Source organism: Crocodylus siamensis, chromosome 7 (assembly GCF_052110815.1).
Source record: "Crocodylus siamensis isolate JL-2025a chromosome 7, ASM5211081v1, whole genome shotgun sequence".
Lineage (NCBI taxonomy): Eukaryota > Metazoa > Chordata > Crocodylia > Crocodylidae > Crocodylus > Crocodylus siamensis.
The window spans coordinates 20,558,400-20,580,851 of NC_143401.1; the positions used below are offsets into that span (position 1 = coordinate 20,558,400).

The 22,452-nt window shown below is 49.3% G+C and overlaps 1 pseudogene; it reads left to right on the forward strand.

Moving 5' to 3' along the window:
• The first annotated feature begins 812 nt into the window (after positions 1-812).
• LOC149859578 (uncharacterized) lies at positions 813-5,837 on the forward strand (annotated as a pseudogene).
• The last annotated feature ends 16,615 nt before the right edge of the window (positions 5,838-22,452 follow it).

Sequence of the window (22,452 nt, forward strand, 5' to 3'; positions counted from 1 at the left end):
GAGTTCCCCAGATCACATCTCTCATGAACACAGGCTCATTGCCTTAAGGGCTAATTATGTGGCTCTGACTGCCTCTTACACCACAACCATATCTTGCAGCATGTGTATGCCCTGGGCTCCCCCCAACGACACCACACCAGAGCAACCTGTCTCCACTGGACGAGGAATCACCCAGAGGTAAGTGGGGTGAGTGAGGGGGAGGGACAAAGTGAGGGGCCAGCTGTAGAAGATCCAGAAGGGTTTTTTCACCCTCCAGTCCCCATATAGCTGCGCCCGGAGGGAGCCATGCTCCTGAGCTGCACAAACAAGTGTGCTCTTCCTGGGCATGCTGAAGTTTGCATGGGGGGGGTGGGGGGGCTGAACTCTAGGCATAGGTGGCCTCAGATGGAGACTGTGGGCAAGGAGAAGTAAGGAGTCTTTCAAAGGCAGTAAAGACATGGCGAGCAGCCAGGCAAGCAGCCAGGAACCCGTCCTCTGTGAGGCTCCCCACCCAGGGCTCCTCTGAGACCTCTACCCAGATGGAGCCCTTGGCGGGGGTTGGCAGCACCCTGGCCTTCTGTCTGCAGGGGTTGCCTGGAGCAGCCCCTGAGGCTGGGTGGGAGGCGGGGGGTAACAGGAGTGCCCTCACCTGTTCCTCATGTGTCTAGCTTGAGGCCCTGGAGGGGCAGGTGAGGGAACTCCAAGCAGAGGTGAGCAGGCTGTGAGAGATCAGGGCTGCAGAGGATGAGACTGATGGGTACTTTCATTCTCTGCAGAACCACACACCTAGTGGGGCAACAGCACAGGAAGGACCCAATGCGGATGTATGGAAGATGGTCACCTCCATAGCCAGACATCACACTGCTGGGACAACTTACCCAGTGCAGCTAGGGAACAGATACAAGGCACTGGCATCACTGGAGGAGACTGCAGTAGAGGGAGCCACATCCACAATCTCCACCATGCAGGTTGAGAGACAGCCAGTCAGCTGGAGGAAGAGATGCCAAGTCATCGTGGTGGGAGACTGCCTCCTGAGAGGAACAAAGGGAGTCACCTGTCGCCTGCATCCCATGGTATGGGAGGTATGCTGCCTGCCCAGAGCCTGGATTCAGGATGTCACTCTGAGGATTCCAGACCTCATCTGGCCCTCCGACTACTATCCCATGGTCCTCATCCATGTGGGTACAAATGATGCGGCCAGGAGTAGTCCGGGCCATATCATGAGTGACTACAAGGCTCTGGGAGCCAGGCTTAGGCATGCAGGTGGTCTTCTCGTTGATCCTCCCAGTCAGCGGTCATGGCCAGCATCAAGATACCTGTATTAGAGAAGTCAACTTGAGGCTCCGGAGTTGGTGCCATCATGCAGGTTTCAGCTTCTTTGACCATGATCCTCACTTCCATGAAAGGGGCATGCTGGGACGTGATGGTCTTCATCTCTCTTTGAAAGGTAATAGTCTGTTCTCTTACAGGTTGGCTGATCTCCTACATAGGGCTTTAAACTAGGTTAATTGGGGGACAGGGATGCAGAAGAGAGAGAGAACCTAGGATCAACGAACCATGAGCCATGCACTGTCCATGTAAGTACTATGGGGCCCAATAGGCATCAGGACAGGGGGTACCCAGGGCAACTATCAGGGGCTAAAGTGTCTCTATACCAATGCTATGAGCATGGGGAACAAGCAGGAGGAACTCACACTCCTGCTTGCAAACTAAGGCTTCAACCCGGTTGGATTAACTGAAACATGGTGGGACCCTACCCATGATTGGGCAGTAGGCACTGAGGGCTATAGGCTGTACAGACATGAGAGTGGGGAAAAAGGAGCGGGGCATTTCTCTTTATGTTAAGGAACAATACATGTCCTCTATAATAAAGATGGAATCAGAAGAGAGGTACATTGAGGTACTGTGTGTCAGAATACAAGGGGGTCAGGGGGAAAGGGACTTGGTGGTGGGGGTCTATTACAAACCGTCACACCAGGAGGATGAGCTACACCTGGAATTCTCAAGGCAGCTCTTAGAGGCAGTACACTCAAGGAACATGGTTGTCATGGATGATCTAAACTACCCCAACATCTGCTGGGAGGAGAAGTCAGCTGGATCTGACCATTCACATAGGTTCTTAACCTGCATACAGGACATTCACCTAATGCAGGAGGTATACAGTCCCAGTAGGGGAAATAAATGCCTTACTGGACTTGGTGTTTGCTACAGGGGGTGACCTGGAGGGAAATCTGCAGACCTAGCGTATAGTGACCACCAATTGTTAGAATTCAGTATCCAGAGAAAGGTGGGAAAGATAACCAGTAAGGCAGACGTGCTAGACTTCGGAAAGGCTAACATCAATGAGTCAGGAGATTAGGAAGTGAGGTACTGAAGGACAAGAATATTGGTGAAATGGGAGTCCAGGAAGGGTGGTCATTCCTCAAGGGAACAATCCTTCAGATACAAAAGGAGACAATCCCATTGCACATAAAAGGGGGCAAAAGGGCCAAGAAACCCTGCTGGCTGAACAGGGGAATCGAGGAAAGTCTAGGGGTGAAAAAAGAGTCATACAGGCTGTGAAAGGAGCAGGTAGCCACGAAGGAGGAGTATACCTACTTGGCTTGCACTGGCAGGGAGTCAGTTAGAAAGGCCAAAGCAGCAATGGAACTCATGCTGGCAACAAAAATTAAAGACAAAAAAAAGTACTTCTTCAGGTATATAGGGAGAAAAAAGAAGGTGCATAGTAACATAGGACTCCTACAGTACTGACTAGGGCAATTGGTAACAGATAAGAGGGATAAAGCTGAGCTCTTCAATAAGTGATTTTGTTCTGTATTCCTGAACATGGATCAAGACAAATCTTCCACTTGAACTATAGGCAGGCACCAACCCACCAGCAGTTAGTGCTGACCTAGTGAAGGGACACTTAGAGGGGCTGGATGTGTTTAAGTCAGCAGGCACAGATGATCTTCATCCAAGGGTGCTGAAGGAATTGGCCAGTGTCATAGCAGAACCAGTGGCATGACTGTTTGAGCACTCATGGTGCTCAGGACAGGTCCCATAAGACTGGAAAAGGGCCAATGTGGCCCCTATTTTCAAGAAGGGGAAGAAGGAGGATCCAGGTAAGTGTAGGCTGGTTAGTCTCACCTCTATCCATGGGAAAACCTTTGCAAAAAATTATTAAGGATTATATTTGTGGAAGTCCAGCAGGAAAAATAATGCTAAAGGGCAATGAGCCCAGGTTCATAGCAGGTAGATCCTGCCTGACTAATCTTGTTTCTTTTTATGACCAGGTCACAAAATGCTTAGACTCAGGAGTCAAGGTTGATGTCATTTATCTGGATTTTAAAAAGGCCTTTCATATGGTGTCTCATCCCATTCTCATGAACAAACTAAATGGCTGTGACATAGATGATTACACAGTCAGGCAGGCAGGTGGCAAACAGGCTTAAGGGATGCTTCAGAGTGGTGGTGGATGGGGCAGTATCAACCTGAAAAGATCTGGGCAGTAGAGTCCTCTAAGGTTCAGTCCTTGGACAAAAGCTGTTCAGTATCTTTATCAGTGACCTGGATGAGGGTGTGGAGAGCACTGTGTCCAAATTCATGGACGACACCAAATTATGGGGCAAAGTAAACACACTGTGGGGCAGGGAACAAATTCAGGCAGATTTGAACAGGTTGGAAAAGTGGGCAGAACAGAATAGGATTCAGTTTAATAAAAATAAGTGTAAAGTACTAGGCCTGTGCAAAGCAGCTAGTATTTGCTTCGAATTCAGATTTGGTCAATTTGGGGGACAGTGATTTGATTTGCTGATTCAAATCACTGTCCCTACTTGATTCAGCTGAATCTGATACAGAGATTCAGCTGCTGTCAAATCAGCCAAATTCTTGAATCGGACACGCCCCATCCCCCACCCACTCTCCCAGCCCTGTCAATGGCTGCCCTGCCCAGCCCCAGCTCTTTAAAAAAAAAAAAAAAAAAAAAAGCCCTGATCTCATTGGCTCCTGCTAGGTGGGAGAGTGATCCCTGCTGCATCCCGCTGCCCCATGCTGTGTGGGGGGCTCTTCCACGAGCCCCCATGCCCTGCCCAACCTCCCCCCGCCCCCCATGGTCCCGCCCAGCACTAGCTCCCAGCTCTTAAATAAAAAAATTTTAAAAATTAAAAAGCTCCACAGTCACCAGATCCTGCCTGGCTGGGGAAGGCATCCCTGCTGTGCCACGCTGCGTGGGGAGCTCTGCCACAAGCCCCTAGAAGCCCCGATGGCTGCTGCTGCAGCTGATGAGTACAGACTTTTTTTTTTTTTAAAAGGAGCTGGGCCAGGCAAGACAGCCATGGTGGAGGGCTGGGAGAGTAGGTGGGGGTCAGGAGGCTCGTGGCAGAGCCCCCCATGCAGCACAGGGCAATGGGGGGCAGCGGGGATCACCCCACCTCCCCGCCTGGAAGCAGCCAGTGAGTGGCAGCTTTTTTTTTTTTTTTTAAAGAGCTGAGAGCTGGGGCTAGGCAGGGGAGCCATGGGGGAGCTGAGAGAGTGGGCAGGGGTCAAGGGCTCTCAGGGGAGCTGGGGGAGGAGACGGGATGGGCCTTGGGGGGGTTCCCCCATGGTCCCCTCCCCTCTCCTCCAGCCCCCCCCAACCCCCTACTTAACAACACAGAGTGAGTGGGGACTGCCCAAATCTCCAAAACTCTCTGAGAGTTTTGAATCGATTCGGACTTTCTTCTTGGTATCCTGATTTGATTCAGATTCGGAGATTTGGCTGCTGAATTGGGCCGTATCTCCTCCAAATTGAATCAGCACCCGAAACTTCACACAGCCCTACAAAGTACGACACCTAGGAAGAAGGAATCTCCAACACACTTACAGACTGGGAGATGACTTCCTAAGCAGCGCAGCAGCAGAAGGGGATCTTGAAGTCAACGTTGACTCCAAGATGACCGTGAGTTGTCAATGTGACAAAGTGATCAGTAAAGCTAACCGCACCCTCTCATGCATTAGCACGTACATCACGAACAGATCTAGAGAGGTGATACTTCCCCTCTATGCAGCATTGGTCAGGCCACAGCTGGAGTATGGCATTCGGTTTTGAGCACTGCACTTCAAGAGGGATGTGGAAAACCTTGAAAGGATCCAGAAGAGGGTTACTCAGATGGTAAGAGGCCTGTAGGAAAGGTCCAATGAGGAGAGATTGATGGACCTGGATCTCTTCAGCCTCCGCAAGCGAAGGCTGAGGGGGGATCTAGTGGCCATCTACAAATTTGTCAGGGGGAACCGCAAGGAATAGGAGATGCTCTGTGTACCAGGGCACCCCTTGGAGTTACATGAAACAATGGCCACAAACTGACAGAGAACAGATTTAGATTCAACATCAGGAAGAACTTCCTTATGGTGAGGGTGACCAGAATCTGGAACAGGCTTCCAAGTGAGGTGGTGCTCTCCCCTGCCTTGAAGGTCTTTAAGAGGGGACTGGACAAGCACCTGGCTGGGATCATCTGACCCCAGTGCTCTTTCCTGCCCAGGGCAGCAGGGTGGAGTCGATGATCTACTAAGGTCCCTTCCAACCCTAAACATCTATGAAATCACAGGCATAGCTATTCCTATTTTGTCCCTGACCAAAGTGTGGCCAACTACTTCTTGAAAACCTGCAATGAAGGAGATTCCACAACCTCTCTACGCAGTCTATTCCACTGCCTTACTGATCTAACAATAAAGAAGTTTTCCCTGACAGCCAGTCTAAACCTATTTTACTGCTACTTCAAGCCATTGCTACACATTCTACTCTCTACAACAGTGGCTCCCAACCTCGGGTCATGACCCAAATCATGGCTGCAGGGGGTCCACCCCTCTCTCCACCCCTCCCACTTGCAGGGCTCTTCTAGCACATGGTCCACATGGATCTCGCCACTGCTGCCCTCCGTGATCCTGGCCCAGCCCAGGCTGTGGTGGCACCGCCAGGCATGACAGAGTCGGCGGCAGGGATTGCAACCTAGATTTAGGGTCTCAGCAAAAAAAAGTTGGGAGCCACTGCTCTACAATGATGGAGAAAAGGTGTTATCCCTCCTTATGACATCCCTTCACATATTTGAAGACTGCTGTCATGATCCCTCTTAATTTCCTTTTCTGCAACTTGAATGCACCTATTTCTTTCAACCTCTCCTCATATGACTTGCCTTCCAAGCCTTTCATCATTTCTGTCACCTGCCTCTGGGTTCTCTCTAACTTCTTCACATCCCATCTAAAATGTGGAGACCAAATTGCACACTATACTCCAATTGAGTCCTAACAAGTGCTGAGTTAAGAGGCATTATCACTTCTTGTGTCTTACACCTAATATTCCTATCATGTGTTTTCATATTGACACCCACATGGTTCAACAGCATGGCCTGAACTTATAAATCCATAGCATCTCTCTTACCAGAGTTACTGATAACAGCACTAGGTTGCTACCATCCTGTTATGTGGACCAGCATTGCAGAGGAATGATACACAGCTAATGCTGACAACAGAAAACTCATGAGATGCAGAGCACTTGTGTTCTAGGCCCTTCTGCTCCCGTTACCCCACAAGTGTGAGATTTCTTCAGTCTTTCTTACTGTTTTCACCTCTCACTCTCATTTTCAGTTCTGGAGGTATGCACTGCAGCAGCCAGGAATAGCAAGTGCAGAGAATATGCCGTTCATCCCCTAAGTCTCTCAGCTAAAAGAAGCTCAGTACAGAATGTAGCTGCTAAACTCTACCAAGTCCCTACTGGCTGTATGGAAACTTAGATATTTCTAGAGTTCACATCTTGACCACATTTGAGCAGTCTTTGCGGGAAAAACAACAGGCATATTCCTAAAGCCAAGGCTATACTCTGACAACTTTCAGTTGCCTGCTTCAAAGCATTGGAACAACAGAGCTGTTCAATTAAATAACTGCAATATTGTTTTTACATGGCTAAAACTATGTATTTTTGTCTAATCACATTCTCAGAAACAGCTGGACTGTTTTCCCTGAAACTTAAAAAAATAAAATAATTCTGAGGCAAACATTTGGCCTCGGAAATTTCAATGTAAACAGGAGTCCTGTAACCAATCAAAAACAGGGGAACCTTAATTAGAAATGTTGCTACCTGTGCCCCCTATAGTATATCAGCAGATGATCATTATCATTCATGTTGTACTTCTAAAGTTATTCTGGGCTTGTGATATGATTTGTTTTTTTCTTTGAGGATTGCAAAGCTTGGGAGCACAACAAAGGCATGTACAGTTCATGCTGCTCTAGCTGGTGAGGGGTTAATAGGGAGATTAATCACCTCCTCAGATGGGACTAATTGTGGATGCTGCATAAAGTGGAGATAAAAGGAGAGGGGAAGGGACTCAAAATGGCTAAAGAATCTCTTACGTAGAGTGACCATAATAATAATTTATCCAGGACAGGATAAATCTGGGATAGGAGGAATAAAAGGGGTGCTGGGGTGCACCAGCCTTTATGCACTTCCATGCGCATGCACACACACCCACATACATATACAGCCCTGACCCTGCAGCTCCCAGGAGCAGGGTCAGGCAAGACAGCATGGTACGAACCCCCCCCAACCACCACACACACACACACACACACACACACAGTCCCAACCCTGCGCACACACCTCCCGCAACCCCAACTCTACTGCACATATCACTCCACTTGCATCCCAGCAGAGTCCAAATCAGGGAGCAGCCCACTGGCTGGGTTCCCTCAAGAAAATTGAAGCAAAAATCCTGGATTGACACAAACACACCCACATGTGCCTGGCACCTGACTCAGGAACTGCACATGCGGGTGGGTTTCTGCCAATCTGGGACTTCTGCTTCAATTATCTCCAAATCCTGGGATGCTGAGACAGCTTCCAAAATCCAGGACTGCCAATCTAGGACATATAGTCACCCTATCTATTAGGGCTGTGTGAAGCTTTGGTCCCTGATTCGATTTGGCGGAGATTCGGTCTGATTCGGTGGCTGAATCTCTGAATTGAAATTGAATCACGGGACTCTTTAATTTCTCCAAATCAAACTGGAACCCTCCGAATTGATTCAGGGAGATTCGGAAAGATTTGGAAATTCTGACATAGACAGCTTTAAATGTTTTTCTACACACCTCAAGGTAGCAGGTAGCTCATGAATGCTGAGATGCTGGGGCTCAGGAGCACTGGGGGCTCCCCAGCTCACTTGGCAGCAGTCTGCCAGGGAGCACAGTAGGGGGACCCCCAGGGCCCTCCAGCTCAGTGAGTGGTGCCGCCTGGGTCTCGGGGGGCACCATGGGTCCCCCTCTGGTTAATCACCAAGCCAAACATGCCGAGGAACACCCCCCTCTGCAGTCCTGTGGGATGCTCCATGGCATCACAGCATTCACAAGCCATGCTGATACCTCCAGGTATGTAGAAAAAACATTTAAAGTTGTGTCTATGGCCAAATAGCTGATTCTCCAAATCAGCACTGAATATTCAGATTTGGATTTGGCTGAATCGAATTGGGGACAGTGATCTGAATCAATGAATCGAATTGAATTCAGGATGAATCTGAATCCAAATCAAATATAGCCCATTTCACATACCCCTACTATCTATGACCATGGAGTGACCCTGCACGTCAGGCCTGACCTTGCTTGCACTGGAATGACCCCAACACTGCACCAGACCAGCCCCAGGTGCTGACCTGGTGCACAGGACCAGATCACCAAGCCTGTGGGACTCCCTACCAGCCTGGAAATTTAATGATGGAGAAGCAGCAGTGGTGTTAATTGCCTCAGCTTTCAGAGCATCCATCGCTAACTTTCTGGACCTGGGCAGGGAGCTCCACAGGCTGGATGACATGGTCCTGAGGACCAGATTTGGCCCATGTGCTGGAGGCTGAGTACTACTGTTCTAATAGGTTTTAATAGGCTTTCTCAGGAGAGAAAACCTATTAGAGATCCAGCCAGAGGCTTTGGGAGCAAATGTGTTGACAAGTGGAGAGTAGTTAATGGTGGCATGGACTGGGAAACTGAGGCCAGATCATTGTGACTCCTGGCAAAGCCCCTGGAGGGGGCCAGGGACTTGGAGGAGTTTTTCCCTTCCCTGCCCTTGCAGTCTAAGTTGGAAGGTTTTATGCTTTCTTATATGAACTACAGTGAGGGAAAGAGCTTGATAACTTGCACTTAGTGAGTTGAGTTTGTACTCAGGACTAGAAATCAAAAGTTGCCACTTCATGTTCTGTGCTAACCTCAAGCCTTCCCTTCCCCTAGTTCATAAGAACAAAACCTTATTGTAAGGCTGGTCTGATGACTTTGCTGCTAGGAATTCCCTCTGCCCTGCAGCTTGCCATATACGGACTCAATCAAGGGAGCAGATTTTACTTGTGCCAAAATCTGTTTTGCTCTTTGGAAGTATTTGAAGAGTTATGGGCACTAATTGATTCAATGTTTTGACAAAGGATGTCAGTGGAGCGGGGGCCTTTCAGCAAGTCATGGACAAAGGCAGCACCATCCTTTGCTTTCACTCCTGACAAAAGTTTTTCTGCATGTTGTCTCAGCACATCCTTTACAAGACCCACCTCCTCCTGCTTTTCTCCTGTGGGTTTGCCATGCAGACAGCATGCCACATGATCAGAGGGGGTAGCCCAAATATTCACACCCACAAACACTAGTCTCCCCCCTCAGAGTCTGAGGGCCCTTTGAATGGTGAGCTGCACAGTGGCCTGTAATTGTCCCCATGCCTAATAAGGGGCAGAAGAGCGTTTAGCAGGAAATATGATTGCTGGCTATGCCACAGCTGCAGGCCGTTGGTGCTGTAGCTAGGAAACCTGGGCTTTCTCTAGCTACAGGCATTTGAACTTCCTGGAGGTTTTTTGACCAGCCAGATGAAACAGCTAGTTAGAGCATCAACAGGGCTGGAGGTTTTGCTGCTCCAGCAAGAGGAGAGCTAAGAAGGAATAAAGCAGGTGGCTTCTCTCCTGAAAATCCCTTATTGCAGTAGGAGGTGAGGGCTGTGGCCACAGTGAATCCTTCTGCCCATTCAGAGGCCAGCACCCATTGAAAATCCCTTGAGAGGACTGGCAAGGTCTGGGTGATATAGGTGAGAGTGGGTGGAAAGTTGCAAGTGACTTAGGAGTCTTCATCTATTGAACACTTTAGTGGGAATTTGTGAAGGGCAAGGGTGAGGTGGAAGGGCATCCTGGTGAGCAAGGGATTGCGGTGGCCTGGCAAGGGATTGCAGTGACCTCCACAAGAGAGGATATTGCAAATTCACGCGAACAGACTATTTCCCAGTTGCCTTTCAGAAACTTGTTACGCCAAGAGATGGTTGGGATTCTTTCCATGTATAGGCTGAGCTAGGCCCAGACACAGTTCCCCATGTACAAGCGGTGCCCCCTCCTGTTTCACATCTTGCTACCTGCTTTCCTAGTACTTGCTCTCACAACTACTTCAGTCCTGGGCCCCTGGAGGGAACATGTCCCCTATAACTCCAGCTATTTGCCTTAGTCTTCCTCTGTATTTCTGTCTCCTTTCTTTCCTACCCTAAGCCTCTTAACTCTTTCAACTCTTACTAAACTGGTCTGGGAATTCACAGCAAATCTATTTCAGGGCTTTTTTTTTTTTTTCTCTTGTCTTTATTCCATTCATCAGGACTCCACAAACTGATTGCTATTTTCTCACATGTATTTAATGACAGTGTTGGGAAATAAAAAATAATTTTAGGGCAAGAGAGGGTTCCACTGTAAAGAAATTGAAAAGCCTTGGACTTGCATTTAGAAAAAAGACGTGCAGCTGGGGACATGATAATGGTCCACAAATTAAGTATCAGATTACAGAGAATAAGAGTGCTCAGTTTATGAACCCAGTCTTGGCATAGGAGAAAAAAAAAAAAAAAAAAAGGAGGGGGTAATGGGGGTGGCTGAAAGGCATCAAGTATGAAAAGGAAACTTGAATCTGCAGCCACAAGTATAACCCGGGCAGTACTCCAAGAGGTACCCCCTCTCCAATTGAAGGGATCAAAGCAGGTGCATAAGTGCTGTGGGAGGTGTAGGGACTCTCCTCCTCCTATAGAGCAGAGCCAGACCACCAATGGGGACTTATCCATATGCTTTTTAATACTGGGAACATAATAGGCATAAATCAGAGGGTATAGTGGACACTACAATGCCCCAAAGGGGCAGGATTCAACACAGGTTAGACACATACAATCATTGACAAAAAACAGGGTTAACAAAATATAAAACACAAACAGCAGAATGAACAATACGGGTTGGTGAAATATAAAAAGGGACAAAATGTCAAGTGACAAGGAAGAATAGGGCCTTGGTACATGGAGGGGGAGAAAACACAATGGCCTTTTTCCACTTCAAGAAGACTTACTTATCTCAGTCACTCCAACTAGGACTTGAACTCAGATCACCCATATGGTAGACAAGAACACTACCACACAGCCACCACTGCTCTAGCCTGCTAGGGGTCCTGGAGCCCCATCCACACATCCAACTGCCTGGCCTTTGATTGGAGGAGCTGGAAGCAGAGCTGGGAACCCCTCAGGTCACTGCTCAGGTCCTTGCTGGAGGTGGGGGAGCCTCTCCCTTCTGGCTACAGCCTCTCCCAAGAGATCCTGGAGCTGCTCCTGCTGGCCACACGCTGCATTGCTGAGGGTCCCACTGCTGCCTGCAAGTCCTGCTCTTTCAGGCTCTTCTAGGACACTGCTCCTGCCCCCACTAACTCCCCCTCCTTGTTATCCCTCTCTCCTGAGTGAGCCCATGCGGCCGCTTTTATCCCCCTCCAGGTGACCCAGGGGGCCAATCAGGACACATGGGGGGAGGTGGGGGTGAGTCTCTGGGGCCTGATTGGTGCAGAAAGGGAATCCCAAGTCCTCCAATCATCTTTTATCCCTTCAAAACCCCTGGACCAAATCATTACCAGATTGGTGAGGAAAGGGAATCCCAAGTCCTCCAATCATCTTTTGCCCTTTCAAAATCCCTGGGCCAGGTCACTGCCAGCTAGCCTGTCACATAAGGTTATGTGGAGACCAAAAATGACCTAGGATTCCAAAAAGAGTTTCTTAGCAATAAGAATAAGAGCATGCAAGGAAAAACCGTGAAGAACAGAAAACCTTCCTGCTTTGTGTTATAAGCCAACTCTTAACAGTTCCCTGCAGTTTGCAACTATCCTTCACTTGAAAGCAAAGTTGGTTCCTTTTGCTCTGATTACTCCTTTCCTTTCCTTTCAGCACATGCGTGTCTCTCTCTTTCTGTGCATACATTATATTAACAAAGATCTAAAGTTCTTTGCTGTTCCTCCCCAATTAAAATTTGAAGCGAAGAAGAGCTGGTCTGATCTCTTTCATAATGCAGCCAGATAACCTGTCCCAGAGCTTCCTGTATCAAGCCCAGAACATTTTTTCAAGCTTCCTTCCCAACACAATTCTCTAAAATGTCTCCAGTATCTCATTATTCTTTTAAAAATCAACCTTGATGCTTCTGAGAACTTCCCAGTTGATTCTTTTGGTACTTCTGGTTGTAAGTTATCCAGACTGCAGACTTCCAAATGTTTAACTTTAATAATAGATGCTTTATCATCCTCCCTACATACCTCCCTACCTATGGATTTAATGGAAAGTATTTAATTTATCACTGTATGGGAAGAACCTGCTTCTTCTGAATTCAGAACAGAAATATTTGTTCAGCAGTAGTGCCTTTTCTGTAACTTGATTAACAATTTTAAGGCTTAGTCTGTCTGTCTGTGCGTCTGTCTATATGTCTGTTTGTCCATAACACTTCTGGCCAACTGTTCATGTGCCACCAAGAAGGCAGGAGGAGATTGGCTGGGTGGCCTGGGCTGTGCAGGCCCAAGTTTGCATTGGGAAGTTTGGTGGCAGGGAACATGCCCCAGCTGTCAGAGCAGTGGAGCTTCCCCCCACCTCCCTGCCTGAGGTCAAAGGAGGGGATCACAGAAGCAGCACCCCTGCCCACTGCCCCCCCCCAAGAACAGCCAGCAGGGAGGGGCAGGTGGCGGGCAGGGAGGGAGGGAGGGAGGGGAATGGGAAGGTAGGCAAATGTGGGGCAGGCAGACCTGAAGCAGTGGGGAGTGGGGGGAGCAAGGTCAGACCCAAAACACTGGGGAGAGGGGGGGAAGCAGGGTTGGACCCAAAGCAGTAGGGGAGGGCAGGGACCAGGGTCAGACCCAAAGCAGCAAGGGGGGTGGTGGGGAGCAGGACCAGACCCAAAGCAGCAGGGGGAGGGGGGAAGCAGGACCAGACCTAAAATGATGGCGGGGAGGGGTGGGGAGCAGGGCCAAACCTAAAGTGGCAGGGGATGGTGGGGAGTGGGGTCAGACCTAAAGCAATGGTGGGGGGAGCAGGGTCAGACCCGAAGTGGCAAGGAGGGGTGGGGGGAGTAGGACCAGACCAGAAGCAGTGGGGGGTGGGGGGGCAGGGCCAGACCTGAGTGGTGGGGGGCAGCAGGGTTGGACCTGGGGCAGAGGGGTGGGGTGCAGGGCCAGACCCAAAGGAGCGGGAGGGGGGCAGGAGGGGAGCAGGGTCAGATCTGAAGCAGCAGGGGGAGTGGGGCTGGATCCAAAAGGTGATGGGAAGGTGGGGGCATGCAGGGTTGGACCCGAAGCGTTGGTGGGGAGAGCAGGGTCAGACTCAAAGTGGCAGTGGGGGAGGGGAGGGAGTGGTGTCAGACCTGAAGCAGAGCGGGGGAATGGGGCCAGACCCTAAGCGGGGGGTAGGAGGGAAGCAGGGTTGGACCTGAAGCAGTGGTGGAGGGAGAAGCAGAGTGGGGCTGGATCCAAAGTGGGCAGAGAGGGAACAGTTGAATTGGATCTGAAGTGGGGGGAAGAGGGGAAGCGGGGCTGGACGTGAAGCAGCAGGGAGGTAGGCAGCGGTGGGATCAGACCCAAAGCAGTGGGATAGGGGTAGGGGTGGAGCAGGGCTGGATGAGGAGCAGTGGGGGGGTGGAACGGGGCCAAATGGAGTGGGGAGGGGAGCACAGGGCTGTACACAGGGCTCTGTTCCTGCTGCGCCATCCCCCAGCATTCTCAATGGGCAATTTGCTAATTTTACCATATTTTATTTATTTGGTGCCAGACCATTAGCTGGGATGTCATTTGTTCTTGATATATTTAAAGAACTACACCTTGGCTTTCAACCCTACTATGCATGATCATCTGCTCTAAAGTTAGGTGACTTTACTATGCAATTATATTTTATAAAAAGGAACAGTACTGGAAATTTATTATAATAAATTCTATTCAGAACAAGGATCTCTCTGCAAGGAGGAAAGGGGTTATGATTTTACTGTAGAAATGACAATTTACTGGAGTTGGACACTCACGTATTTGGCAAAGCTAACTGTGTTTAAAGAAGCCTTCCCTCGAATTGAAATGAATGGTAAAAAAGTGACCAGATTTCATTTCTTGAGGAGAAAGGTAAGTCTTAAGACTTGCATTCTGGGGAAGACATGTTGGGTGTTACAAAGTCTGTAAGTGCATCAGCTCCTCATGCCTTTGGATGCAGCTTGCTTGGCCGGTTCCTCCAGCAGAAGTGGGCACACAATGGTCTAGATTTCCGGAGAAACAGTGAGCAAGTACTTGTAATGTGCTACATGGGGCATCTAGCTGGCCATGCATGTGGAAAGGTCATTGCGGAAGATGTCCACGATGTGACAAGACAGTAGATGCACCTATCACTAAGAAGAGGGGCACTCTGCAAAGCAGCCAGCAGATGCAGAAGGGAGTTAGTGGGGGCATCACCTGGTTAGGAGAGGGTCGGGTTATAAGCCCATGGCCTGGTCAGGCAGCCTAAACCCAGACACCAACAAGCAGTGGAGGGTTCATTGCCTGGGACAGCACTAGCCAGGGCTAATGTGTGGGATCACAGAAGGTTCAGGAGCCTGTAGGGAGGCAGGAGTGTGTGGAGAGCCTGGGGAAGGGCTGAGGGAGATCATGTAAATAACAAGAATATTAGCACCTGCGAGGTATGGGGCGTGGTGTGGGAGTGGACCAGAGCCACACAATTAGCCCTTAAAGTGAGGACCACAAACACCTGGTGGTTTTTAGAGAGAGCAGCCTGGGAAGCTATCCTCGGATATAAAACCTAACATCAAGGTGTGGCAGGAAAGACTGAAGGGGTGATTGCCCAAAAAAGAGCAAAGGCTGAAGGGACTTCAAGGGCTTCATGACCATCCCTGGAGGTGGCCCTCCCTTACACATGACCTTAGAGAAAATACTGGCTTTGGGATGAATAGACTTCAGCAATTTGTACACAGAGAAGGGTGTAACCCTCCTTCCTTGTTTTTGCACTTCTTATTGCCCAACGCTGACTTGGTCAACAACCCTCCGTAAGTGTAGGAAAAGACTCAGTCAGCTCTGGGGTACTCTCAGCCTGCACATGCATTGCCTTTGTCTGAGCCCTAAGATGGAAACAATTTGGACCCAGCATGAGGGCTCCTCTCACAACACAGAGCAGCTTCTACGTGGTATGGCCAAGGTTTTCCAAGGAGGCTAGAAGAGTTGAATAACCACATCCCTGGGTGGCCAACTCCCTTAATCCCTTTGGAAAATCCCAGCCTAAAGGAACAGACATCTGCTGTAGCCACAACCATTCAAGCTGTTACAGAACCATCATGATCTAGTGTAACAAGAACATGCATGCTGAATTACAAATAGCATTGTGACCTTCATAAAAGCCATAGAGAATTGCAGACAGACATAAGATCCTTTAGCAAAATATTTTCCACCTTGTCTTTTCAAAGACAGCATTTTGAGTGCTATGTATTTCACTGGAGCATAAAAGGGCATTGCCTTTTCACCCCAAATTGCCTCCATCACAGGACTCATAGGAGAGCACCATGAAAATCTTTATTCATAGTCACACTTTTAAGTACAAAAAAATTAAAGCAGGTACATAGAACACTCTCCTCCCATGTCATGTTTGTGCAGAAGATCATGAGCTTAATGGCCTCTCACATATGCAATTCAGTGCTTCAAAGTGTGCTTTCAGCAGGAGGTTTCAAATAGTAGACCTCTGGATTTTCAAACATAGCCTTGTATTGCTTGGGTTAAGGGATTTTTGCCTCTATGATGCAAAGCAAGGCTGTAGCATGTTTATGATGTCTCTGTTGTGGTCTAGTTACCAGTAAAGAAAGCATTCCCGCCCCTGTGGGTGTGATTTATACACACTGGGGTTGCAGGAACGTTATATTTTTGTCAGCATAGACCCTAACCATGCATGGGGGGACAGAGGTGGAAGAGACTGTCCCCATGGCTGGGGGACTGAGACCAGTGCAGTAAGGGAAGAGCAGGCTACATATACAACTTGCTGTGATGTGATTTATTTCTGCACCTAAATTATGAGACAGAGCAAAACCTATTGCAAAATAGGCACCAGAAGTGCCTGGTATTTTGTTAGGTAACTTATTAGCAAGGAATTGCATTGATTTTCTACCCCACTCCTTACCCCTCACATTTTTCAGTGATTCAGACACACATAGGGTCTGCCATCACCACAGAAGTTAGAATGGATTAAAATCTTGCGATATGGGTCTATTGTGCTGCTACATAGGTATGAACTATATCCATGTATGGTTGGTATGATTGCTTATTGGGGTCCAATGTCCACGCCATGATTTGCAGGCCATGATTGAAAGACAAAGACTTTATCCTCTGTGACAGGGCTGTCCAACTGACATCCCACAGTCTGCATGTAGCTCATGGCCAGGGATAGCCATTACACATAAACTGGTTTAAGTGATCAGAAACTGGTTTTAAACCTGTAACAGGACAGACATTCGGTGTACATAAACCAGTTTGAAAATGGCTGAAACTGATTTAAGATAAACCTGGTTGAATGTAGTATCAGACTTAACTGATTTGGCTCAAAGCACAGGGCAGCAGTGGCTGGACCGGGCAGACCCCACTGGGCAGATCCAGCTCCTCTGTGCTTGGGAAAGCCCCTCCCCAGCAGGAAGGGGCTTATTCAACTACTGGCTGCTCACTTCGCAGCTGGGTCTACCCAGTGGAGTCTGCCTGGCGGGATGCTGCTGCCCTGTGCTTGGAGACAGCTCCCTGCTGGCAAGAGGGGGCTTATTCAGCTGCTGTCTCCAAGCACAGAACAGCAGTGGCTGAGCTGGGCAGATCCGGCTGCAGTGAAGCGGCCTCTCTCTGTGCTTTGGGCAAGACCCTCCTGGCAAGGAGGGGCTTATTCACCTGCTGGCCATAGGGTCAGCCTGGCCAGGCTACAGCTGAAGCTCTTAGGGGGAGTAATAGGCGCTGAGCTGGTCCCCTCAGCGTCTTGCCCTGGCACATGAAGAGTGGCAGGGGCCAGCCCCGCCCCCATCTGAGAGCTGGAGCAGTGAGTGCCTGATAGGCCTGTCACAGCTTCCAGGCGGGGGTCACGCTGTAGGGATGGCAGAGCTGTTGTGAAGCACAGTGGCACTGCGGGGTTTGCAGGGCTCTGGCCTGCTCCACACCCCAGCACTGCAGTGTGCTGCCCAAGCCCGCAGCACCGCCCCTTCCCAGTGTGACAGGGGCTGTCACCCCCCAAGTAAGGACTCTGCCCCTCCCGTCGCAGCAACGGGGAGGGGGCACAGCCAGGCAGGACCCCTGGGTGGGGGGGTGGGGGGCAGGGACAGGGTTATTCCTCCAGCAGAGGGAACAGCTGGAGGCCTGTTCCAGGCAAGGAGCCACCCAGCTGCCAGCGAGATAGAGGGGAAACACCCCCTGCTCCCCTCTGCCTCAGGGGCCATGGTGCCCCCCTGCTGCAGCAGCGGTGGGGGAGGGCAGGCAGACTCAGCCTGGGTTCCTGCCGTTGGCACACGGAGGGGAAGTTAAACCCCCCTCCGGCCAGCTCAGCCTGGGTTGGCCACCCCCTCCCCCCCAGCACAGCTTCCGTGGAGGCAAAGGCCGTCTCTAGAGCCCCCTGCACCTGGTCTGAGCAACTGCAGGCATGTGCCTGCATTGCCTCAGTCCAGAAAGCAAGTTTGTCCTGTTATGAACTGGTTCGGCCTAGGCAGGTTAGACTACTCTACAAAGGTTGAATCAGTATAGGCTCTGGTTTTTTGAATGTCTGCCCCTAGCCCATAAGGCGTTAAATGGTAGTGCTTGGTTCCAGCCTGGCAGCCGCTCCTCCTCACTCTGGCTGCAACAACAACCCAAATCTCCAGGCTCCCCATCCCTCTTCCAGCTTTCTCTCCCCATTCTCGGCCCAGGGGGCAAGGCAGTGCAGCATGGCCAGCCAAGCCACAGGGAATTGAGAGTAAGCCTGCGGGGTAAACCCATGTGGGTGCGCAGTGGAAGAGTGGGGTGCAGGCACTTGGTGCAGTACTTGAGGAGGGGGCACTTGCTCAGCGCAGTACAGAGGAATGGGGTGTCCGGTCAGCATATGGCCTAGGGACCTATGGCTCGCCCTCATGCAGCCTGCAAGTGTGTGGCCCTCACTTGGAAGTTAGACAACTCTGCTCTATGACAGTAATATTGTACAGGATAATGCATGGGAAAGGACACATGAGAGGCCACTAATGCCTCATATTATGTTAGGAAAAAACCTTAATATCTAAAGCTGCCTAAGTCTGAGGGTGTCTTTACAGACCCTAATCAACCCTTCTTATTCAAGTTGATGGGGGAGGCTCTTGGCCAAGCACCAAGAGAGCCGTAAAAAAGCCTGCATTTGCTTCTGTTCTTACTATGCCCACTAATGGACTGTCACCAGAAAAACTGGAGCCCTGCAAGCACTGAACATTGTTATTATTTTTGCTTGTTTGGCACTGATTTTAAGAGTGACTCTCAACATCAGTATGGCAGTACTAAACCTTATGGGATTCAGATGGTTATTAACAGAAAAAATATGAAGCATCAAAAATCATTCAGAGTTTTCCAACAGCAGAAACACCCAAAAGCAATACCCCACATTGGATAAAAAGTTTCCTTCTTGCTGCCTACAAATAGTTTCTGTAATTGGCAAAATTGCCTATTATTGTTTGAGTATGTTTTGATCTCTTGCGGTAGGTTTTCTATGTTTGAGAGTTGAATGGAAAGAAAAGCACTTACTTTCCCAAGTCTCTGTTTCATTCACACACCATGAGCTGTAGGTATGAAATTAACAGGGGCTGACATGAATGGAGCTCCTTCTCTCTCAGGCCTACTGGAAAACGTACATTTGAGCAACTGTGAGTTGACTTTGGAGAGCACTGATATTTTTACACGATAACAGTCCATTGGATTCCCTCATAAGTCTTTCAGTTCTTCATTACATAAGGACTTTCCTGCGCTGCAGGGCAAAGAACAGCATGTATGTAATCCCTGTTTCATATTAATGCATCACATGTGCTTTGGATTTCAAACATCAATATTTGTAAGAACATACAGTAGGGCTCTCTTCTACAGGCAGGGTTTGGGTTATTGCACTCACTGCCCTTCATGGGCTCTTCGTAAGTCAGAGGGTTTTGCTTTTCTTTATTTAAAATTTTATATTTGAAAAATATTACCTTTTTGTATTTAAAAAGTGCCACAGTGTTTTACAGCACTGATCCCCATCAACTACTACTTACCATAAAAAAGATGGGGGCATTAGTTGCCAGTAATGGAGAATATTGTGGCATATTTTTTGTCTTACTATGCAACCTGAACGTTTTTAACCTAATTGCTATGATTCAAAGCAGAGGTCAGATTCTCAACTGGTGTAAATCAACACAGCTTCCTTGATGCCAGTGTCGACAATGGCTTAAACCAGCTAAGGGTCTAGTATCATTTGATTGCTGTTATATTCAGTATGTGTATTTTTGTCATATTAGAACCAAAATGTCTATACTTAGAGAGTCATTGTCCCATATCTCCTTTATATCCTTTATTTGCCAACTGATTTTTATAAAACTTGATATTGACTCAGGTTTTTTTCTTATTTAGAGGCCCCTCATAGTGTGAGGCCCTAAGCTATAGCTTAAGTAGTTTAAGTCTAAATCTGGCACTGCTTATATGTTTATTCAAGGAAACCTTTAAAAGTCAGTAATCTTCTGTTGTCACATCCAGGGCCATGGGGGGGGGAGGGGCAGATCAGGGCAACCACCCCAGGCCCCACGCTTTGTGGGGCCCTGCAGAGCTGGGTGGAGTAGTTACTCCACGCTGCTGCTGGCTTCATGTCCGGCTATCTCATGTTGATGCACCCAGTGTGTAGGGCAAGGCAAAGAAAAATAAAAGGAGATGTTCATACATTGCACAGCAGGCCAGGGGCAGAGCCAAGAGTAGAACCCAGGCCTCTCAACAAAAAGCCCAGTGCTGTAATCCCATTCCTTTATAAATGCTGGTATGTCGGCAAACAAATTAGCCACTTCCGCTACTTCTAGGGATGTACTCTGTTTGGGAGTATCTGGGTTACACCTTAGGGATCTGTACATGTGTTTTTAAAATAATAGATATTGAAAGTCTCACAAATCTTTACCACAGGTCTTTATTCATTGCCACCTGCATAAAAAGTTTCATTCATCCAGTGAATGCTGATATGACACCCCAAAGAGAAGGACTTTTTTCCTGGGCTGGGACATAAGCAATCTCGATTCAGTTCTTGACTCTCTCAGTCTTCTTGCATAACTTTTGGCAAGTCACTTGATCTCACTCTGGCACGTATCCCAACCTGTAACATGAGTATGATATTTCCCTGACTCACATAATTTGTCAAAATTGTCTTGCTATGGTCAGTGATATCCAGTAGGGCATTGGTTGATCTGAAATAATTTTGATTTAATGTAATTCTGTTAACATCACGCACACTTTCTCCCATCTCCATGGTAGCAGGAGCTTGAATAAAGTGTATAAGAGAATGTCATTGAACCACCAGCATGGCTGTTCACACTACAGTAAGATGACGGCTGTGGGAGACCTGAGAAAATGTACAGCCACACTAAGTGTCTTGGCCCTTTTATGTGCACTTTTGTGCCAGTAATTCACCTTCTTGGGCCTATACCCTCACCCCCCAACACACACAGACACAACTCTTCTTTCCATGCACAGCTTTTCAGCACACTTACCAGAGCCTATTATCATGTGTGGATAGGAGGAACTGAGCCCCAAACAGGACAGACTTCAGGTTTTGTGTCACCTTTAATCTCCTAAGTGCAAACAGCATGCTAGGAACATTGTACCTGCCCAAATTGTCTGTTACATGCTAGGGCAAAGTATGCTGCTAACATAGGTGGAGAGGGGTGATTTAAACTGTAAGCCATGTACTACCCATTCTTTGAGACCATTGGTCTTTGACATTAGCTAGTAAGGTTAACCAGTCTATCAGCATGGAAACAGATTTCACCTTTGTGCCATCATAAAAATGTTTATGGCAACACAAAGACCAAGCAAACACATGTGCATACCCCTTGTCATGCCACAAATGTCCCAAACTTGTGGCTGCAACAAACACAGTATTATAGGGGTGGGCAAAATATGACCCACAGGCCAAACCTGGCCCGTCAGCCTGTGGGCACCCAGCCCAGCCCACATACCTCACTCCCACCCTCATGCATGGAAAGGCCCAGCCCAACCAGCATGCGCAGCTTCCAGGCAGAGCTGCCACTGCCATTGCTGCAGCCAATGGGGGATCTGCTTAGTTTTCCTGGCCTTGAGTGGCTCCTCTTCCTATCCCTGCTGCAGTGCTTGCTCCAGGCAGCAGGTAGGAAAGCAGCAGGGCAGTGGAGGGGGAAGCTGCAGTTGGGTGAGAGCACTGAGTATGGGGCTGAGGGAGCAGGAACATGGAAATCCCATGGCCAGGGCTGTGGCAGGAGCACAGGGCTCAGGTGGACGAGGTGTGGGTGTGTGGGGTTTGTGGGGTGTGAGGGAGGTGGGGTCCCCTATACACACTTCCCCTCATGGCACATAGACAGCAGCAGCAGGGCCTTGGGATGCTTATGGCCTGTGCAGACAGTGCTGCCTAGTGGCAGACAGCTCCAGCCAGTTCTGGGAGCTACATTTGGTGGCAAGGAGTGGAGCCAGGCCAGCCCACCTCTATTGCACAGGGCTCCCTGTGGCACATGTGCAGCTCCCAGCACTCATTCACCACCATGGGAGACCCAGTATTATGGAGCCAGCTGCTTTCCTCACTCCCAGGCACCACATGCAGCTCCTGGAACTCTGCCGGAGCCCTGCACCCTGCTTCCTGATGGAGTCCCAGCAGCTGCCTGTGATGGCATGGAGTGGGGAAGGGAGCCAGCTCCGTCAAGCCGGGCATAGGCGATGCGTAGAGGGTGTACCGGAGGGCATGTGCCCCCACAACAGGGCCATCCCCACTGCCGACACTGCTGGCAACATCAGTGGCAGTTTGGTGTGTGTCCCCTGCAGTGGCATACTGACGAGGGGCGAAGGGTCAGTCCCCCAGCAGCACTTCTGGCTTCACTGCTGGCCATCACCCCCACCACTCCTCAATGATAGGCTGCCAGTAGACCCCCTCCCCCACTCAGCAATTGGGTGCTCCCCCAGACTCAGGAGGTACCATTTGCCCACGATGGTCAGCTTCCCCCTGTGACACACGAA